Genomic DNA, 7,461 nt, shown 5'->3' on the forward strand with positions numbered 1-7,461 from the left:
GGAGGAGGGAGAGTGGACAAGCTGAATTCAATCGTGTGAATTTCCTGTTTCGAATCATTGTGACTGATACAATTGGCTACAAAAACCTGGATGCTGCTCAGGTGGCCAATCGACGTTTTCGGGGCGACAATATATTTGCCTATTTAATAAGATGGTGATATTTAAGTTGTTCCAGCCTTTGATATAAAAGTTTACATTCACTGATCCGAAACATTGGATGTTCATACTTCAACAACACCGACACAATGGTGGCTACTCTTGTTCTGCTTTTGCTCACAATTGGTCTGACTTGTAAGTATCATCGAAATATTGTAATTTCTTTAACGTTAAGAATTTTTCTTTAAAATAAAGCCTAGGACTAATCCAGAATCTGATATGATCTGAATGTAACATTGTCGAACGGTGTTCGATTTTACCGGTGGATTTTAACCATGAAATGGTTTATCTGTTTTCCAGACACGGGCGCGGAGGTCCGCTTGGTCCAACCAGCTTCCGAGTCCACAACACCTGGAGAAACTGTCCGCCTGATCTGTACAGTCCACGGAATCGACCTTTCGGAAAGCTATGTTTCTTGGTACCACCAGAAACGAGACAGAGCCCCAAGATTTATCCTGTATGGGACCGATGACAGAGGTGAGGGTATCTCGGAGAGATTTACTGGCCTGGAAGAAGAATCAACCAACGTCGGATATTTGACCATCACTAACGTGCAGCCGGAGAACGCTGGCAATTATTACTGTTACTCATATGACAAAAGCTAAATCGGGTACTTCGGGAGCGGAACCAAGCTGAATATTCTGAGTAAGTGACTTATTCTTTACGCCTCTAAATCAAATTGCTATTCGGCATGTAAACGCAATGTTTGTTTTGTCAATTTCCTACAAAATTGGTCCTGAGACTGAATCTGATTTGCCCGCTGTTACAACAAACAAACTATAGAATCGTTTGTTTTAAAAAAAACATTTAAAATTACAATGCGACGTGAAAAGAATAATGTTCCCAGAGGACGGTTCACACATTAGCGAGAGAGAGAGAAAGAGAGAAGTGGAGCTGGTTTAACCTGAGAGGCATCAGGTGAGGGGAGAGGTTGAAGAGCTGGACATTTCATGGTAACCTCAACTCGTCCAAAAATTGAACCCCCGCTTAACAGCCATCCAGGCAACTGAACTAACTGACACCCTATATTGAAGTAACTCGATGTTGAATGTATTCTCTGTCTACCTGGTTCCATTTGGTAGCTCTAGCCTGTCACACAATCAAGGAGGACGCTCATAGCGGCGTCAAAGTGGGGGACTCAATACTGAGCAATGTTCTGAGAATTTGCCCTCTTTCCATCATTGCTCCTTCTACACATTCAGTGATCATGGGTTGACCTGCACTGTTACGAACCAAATACATTGCTTGTACTGAATGAGATGTACGTGTGTGTGGGAGACCGAGGCTATCTATCGTTTACCAGCAGCAAATGATAAGGTAATCCTAAACTACATTCGGATCTGTCACCATAGCCCCATGCTGTCGCTCAGGTTAAAACTGTGATGAACTGATTTTAAGAGCCAGTGATATTACAGAAGGAAAAGTCGATCTGTAGCTGAAATTTCAGTATCCTGTTCCTGCCTTGTCTCCATAACCCTTGATTCCACTATCCTTGAGAGCTCTACCCAACTCTTTCTTAAATGAATCCAGAGACTGGGCCTCCACTGCCCTCTGGGGCAGAGCATTCCACACAGCCACCACTCTCTGGGTAAAGAAGTTTCTCCTCATCTCTGTCCTAAATGGTCTACCCTGTATTTTTATGCTGTGTCCTCTGGTTCGGCACTCACCCATCAGTGGAAACATGTTTCCTGCCTCCAGAGTGTCCAATCCTTTAATAATCTTATATGTCTCAATCAGATCCTCTCTCAGTCTTCTAAACTCAAGGGTATACAAGCCCAGTCGCTCCAGTCTTTCAGCGTAAGGTAGTCCTGCCATTCCAGGAATTGACCTTGTGAACCTACGCTTCACTCCCTCAATAGCCAGAATGTCTTTCCTCAAATTTGGAGACCAGAACTGCACACAATACTCCAGGTGTGGTCTCACCAGGGCCCTGTACAGCTGTAGAAGAACCTCTTTGCTTCTATACTCAATCCCACTTGTTATGAAGGCCAGCATGCTATTAGCCTTCTTCACTACCTGCTGTACCTGCATTCTTACCTTCATTGACTGGTGTACAAGAACACCCAGATCTCTTTGTACTGCCCCTTTACCTAAATTGATTCCATTTAGGTAGTAATGTGCCTTCCTGTTCTTGCCACCAAAGTGGATAACTATACATTTATCCACATTAAACAGCATCTGCCATGCACCTGACCACTCACCTAACCTGTCCAGGTCACCCTGTAATTTCCTAACATCCTCTTGACATTTCACCCTGCCAGCCAGCTTAGTATCATCAGCAAATTTGCTAATGTTATTACTCATACCATTACTAATATCATTAACATATATTGTAAAAAGCTGCGGTCCCAGTACTGATCCCTGCGGTACCCCACTGGTCACTGCCTGCCATTCCAAAATGGAGCCATTTATTACTACTCTTTGTTTCCTATCAGGCAACCAACTTTCAATCCAACTTAGTACTTTCCTCCCAATACCATGCGCCCTAATTTTGCTCACTAACCTCCTATGTGGGACTTTATCAAAAGCTTTCTGAAAGTCCGGGTACACTACATCTACTGGATCTCCCTCGTCCATCTTCAGAGTTACATCCTCAAAAAAAAAAGCCAGGTTGATTTGTATGTGATATAGTTAATGAGTCAGACGTTTTTAAAATCTTAAGAAGATTCGTTTTGGAGTCCTACCATGTTCTCCAATAATCAATGATATGGCGGTTTAAATCCAAATAGCTTGAAACATGGTGATGGATGGAAATTGATACTCGTTTTCACGTTGGAACTGCGAGTTTCCCTTAAGTAAGTGTAACTTTATATTTCAGTCGTGTTCCAAGCCTCTTACAATCCTCAAGTACCCCAAACGTCCGCCCGAATCATTCAATGACCTAGAGCCGAGAAATTAGTCTATTTTTACAGGCAGATGAAGGGAATGCCTCCGGGTCCCAACCCCTCCTGTTTGAGTCGCGCACTTGCTGGCTTAATGTTAGGCGCAGCGGGGCTTCGGCCGCCTCCTCTACAGCACTCATGGATTTACCATGGAGTCGGCGTCAGTGAGGAGCAGGGGGATGGGGGCAGCCTCCAGGAGCAGAGGTGAGAGCAGAGAGTCAAATAGAGAGCTATATCGTGAGATGATCCCCACAAAATTTCATGCAGTCTGCCTAAAGTTGCTGCGAACACATCGACTGAGGGGTCTGCTCACCTCCAGTAAAAATGGCACGGCAATGCTGACTGGGGCTAATTCTACCTTCCATTTCCCACCACTGCGTGAGCGGGTAACCATTAACAACTGGAGATCCGTTTTGAAAAGCCCATGTTGATAGGTAACAATCGGTGGACTCAACCAACACGTTATACTCCATGAATCCCATGGCACCCCTCCCACACCAACACTACCCCCATGGGCTAGTAAAATATCTGCCTTTGGCCGATCTCTGCTCAAACCCATGAAGTTAACCCATGTAGAAACGGGGGTCAACGTTGTTTCCATTTGCAGACCATTCGTGTAAATTGCACCAAACCATTCATGACCATGTTGCACATCGGCAGGTAGAATTGGACTACCTTCAGGCCCCCAGAGGAATCCCGGCAGGGGACGTGTCCCAGAAACAGCCCCGACACTGGTCTTGCTCCAATTTCAAGGAAATAATATCCCATGGATCTTATAACGTGAAACAGGATTAAACTGTTGCTGTTATCAGGCAAAAATGTGCGGGTCGTTTCTTAACCTGGAGAAATCAGACACCGACAGTGCCAGCCCAAAGGAGCCATGGATGAAAAGGAACAACGTCGCTAGCGAGAGGGTTGAAAGACAGAATACTGAATCACGGTGAATGGGTTACTTTCTGGGCTATAGGAATGTTTACAGGGCAGCCCCCCTGAGATTGCTGCTTACTGATCGATAGGAATAAAGTGGACTTTGGTATACTATGCACAATTGCAACGTTAGCCTGATGCACAAACTTGGGAGTGCTGTGCGCTGGACGGAAGATAACAATGAATTTCAAGAATGACTAGTGTGATGACAGGCTGAGGACATTGCACGGAGGTCATGGTGTAAGGAAGGGTAATGGGGAAAAAATGAATGGAATTCTACAGTGGACAGAGGAACAGAGACAGGCATGGGAATTTGTGGGCACAAGATGAGATCTTGAAAGACAGGACGGGTTGAGCTTTTTTAATTTTAAAAAAAGAGTTTCGGAATCCTGGGCTTAAAAATGGGAGGAACGATTACAAAAGCAAGGAAGTTTTCATGAACTTTCATAACACACTAAATCGGCCACATCAGGTGCTTTCGGATCAAGATGGCAGGGATTGTGAGGGCTTTAGAGACAGATGTGAAAAGAAAACGTGAATGAAAATGGTTCCACTGTTTACAGCTTCAGTGATGCAGATTGATTAAAGAAGCAGAGTGTTCTCCTGAAAGAAAGTGAGGAGCTGACAAGATTGATAGGGACGTCTAGGACCATGCAATGTCTAGGCAGAGACCACTGGGAGAAATCGTTCCCCTTGCTGGAAAAATGGTGGCAAACCAAACAGCACAGATTTACAGTGAAACGCAAAAGAACCAAAGGCGATACGAGGCGAAACATTTTAGACGCGGTGTGTTCAGGGTCGGGAATGTACTGCCTGAGGCTGTGGTGGAGCAGATTCTGACTTTCAAACGGGGACTTCGGGTGAAATAAAAACTCTCGCAGCGACATTCCTGATCCTGCGCTGTAATTTGGGTCTAAATGTGGACCTTGGCTTTGGCTAATCTCCAGAAAAATCGGGACCCTCAGTGGAATCCGGCAATAATTGGCCGATTGGGCTGGATACAGTGATCCCGGTAACGTGTTCTATTGGTAAGAAGAAGATAAATTGGAAAATGTAGCTTGGGATTTGCAGATCAAAGACGTTGCGCTAGGGAATATTAATAATGGAAAACCCATATTCTGTTTAGAGTTAACACAAATAATTTAGAAAATGCTTCTGTTACCGTCACAGGCGTATGTATGTAAATGAGTTCGATAATTTTAGCGTGAGCCTCTCAGAGAAAAGAATAACCATGCACAACTGATGATCCCCTCCAGATAATTCTGCCTAACTTTGTTTTGGCATTGCTAGTGGTCAGTAGTCTTCTTAGGAGTAAATAAGATTCAGCCGAGTGATACCGGGACAATCAATCTAAAATATAACTAACGCAATTTAGAAGTCGTCGTGAAAGACGATTCAATATTGATAATATTCGGTGGCATTGGTTCAAAAATCGAATTGGTGGAATCCGTTGCAGATAATTTTTGTTTCGAAGTGTGTTTATACCCCCTCCCCCCCCCCCCCGAAATAGATAGGAGGTTGGAACACTGCATCGCAGAGCTCTAACGCAACTTGCTATACTTCACCTTATTTAATTGCCCCGACATGTGTGAATATCCATAAGTCTCCTGTAATTGGAGGTTCACTTGTGGTTATATCACGTCCTGAAGCATAATGGTTCAATTTTCTTCAAAAATGATTAATGGTTTCAGATATCAGCGCACATCACCAGGAAGTACATTTTTGAAGTACTTGAATTAAATCATGTAACTTGCAGTTGAAATAAATGTCACAATTTTTTAGTTTCATATCAATTCAGACGGGCCGGACTAAGGGTGTGTCAAATGTACAATTTGGAGAAAGTTGTCTTTGCTTGATGTTCGTGGAAGTCTGTACACATTGCTACGCAATTTGAAATGGAAGCCAGTCTCTGTCACAAGGCAGAACGTGAGGGCTGCAGATGCTGGAGATCAGAGTCAAAGAGGGTTTTTTTCCCTGATGAAGAGCTTATGCTCGAAACGTCGATTCTCCTGCTTCTCGGGTGCTGCCTGGCCGCCTGTGCTTTTCCAGCATCACATTTTTCGATTCTGTCACAAAGCAGTCGGGTTTAAAATAACATGCCTGTGGTTTAGACGTATTTTATGCTTGAAATTGTCCACGCAAATACATTAAGGATGCTCATCAGGAAATGTTCAGATAGTGAGTATTGGGGACTGCAAACGTGGAGTGTCTTTGGAAAGAATGTTCAAAGTTCCAGTGACCCTTCTTCAGTTTTTCTAGATCTGCTGAGTTTTCCGAGCAATTTCTGTGTTTGTGAATACAAAATACTTTGTGCCAGTTTTTATTTCCCTGATTGCCAGCAAGCAGAGTGTCTACCCGAATGAATGGGACTTAAAACTGAATCCCTAGCCTCAAAAGATAGGGATGCTGCCACTGCACTACAGCAACCCCAAACAAGGGCAGCATTGATTATTTTGGCCTGATTTTGAACTGGGGTCCTTTCACCTCTTAGTCGAATGTCATGACCACCATCTTACTGGAACACAGCATTTGATGCTGCAGTGCTCTCAAAATGCAGCCCCCCCAGTGTCAAATACTGTACTATTTTGCAAAGAACCACTCCTCCTTGCCAATATGTACATCGATTTTTGAGAGCTAGTCGTCAAAATAATCAGATACTTTTTTTTAGCCCATTGTAAATATGTCTGCGTTACAATTTTCAGACTCTTCGGCAAGACTGAGTGACAGAACGCTTCGTTTTCTAGTTGCAGTTTAAGGATATTCGGCTTTGTACATGTTTGTTGAACTTACTAATGAGTATATATGTAGCCAAGTAAAATTTCTCAGAAATATAAACCCATGGCAAGTACAGGTCTCTACAGCTCACAATCAGATACATTCGGTGTTTAAATACGGGTTTGACACAGTTTACAATTCATATGTGTAAGTGAACTCTCAAGGATTGTTTGGCCTTTCGCTTCTAGGTTGTCAGCCAAACAAGCCCACAGTGTTGCTCCTCCCCTGTCAGAACAGCAGATTGCAGGAGTCAACGAGGCGACGCTGGTGTGTATGGTCAGTCATTTCTACCCGGAGTCGGTGACGCTGGTGTGGAGTGTGGACGGCAAAGTCAGGCAGGCCGGCGTCCAGACGAGCTCAATCATAAAGGACTCTGACAAGACATGCAGCGTAAGCAGTTACCTCACCCTGTCAGCTTCTGAGTGGACCTCACACGAGCTTTATTCCTGTGGAGTGCAACACCAGACCCTCAGCTCCACACTTCAGCAAAGCATCAGGCAATCAAGCTGCATCTGATGAAGATGTTAAAATGCTTTATTGTTAAAAATGTTGTATTTTCTGTATTACTGTTAAAAATAAATTTCCATTTCATAATTTGTTTCTTAATTTGAATCCCATCCAATTTTGTAAAGTTGATTACTTCAAGGTTTTGACCTTCATATCTTTAAGCAAAATCACGCCATTTAATTTCCGTGTACTGTATCAATTTCTTACAATTAGA

General features: G+C 43.5%; 1 pseudogene; it reads left to right on the top strand.

Annotated features, from left to right (window-relative positions):
• Positions 1–245: 245 nt before the first annotated feature.
• Positions 246–7,256, top strand: LOC140487693 (immunoglobulin lambda-1 light chain-like; annotated as a pseudogene).
• Positions 7,257–7,461: the final 205 nt, after the last annotated feature.

The sequence above is a fragment of the Chiloscyllium punctatum genome, chromosome 17 (assembly GCF_047496795.1).
Source record: "Chiloscyllium punctatum isolate Juve2018m chromosome 17, sChiPun1.3, whole genome shotgun sequence".
In the NCBI taxonomy this organism is placed as follows: Eukaryota; Metazoa; Chordata; class Chondrichthyes; order Orectolobiformes; family Hemiscylliidae; genus Chiloscyllium; species Chiloscyllium punctatum.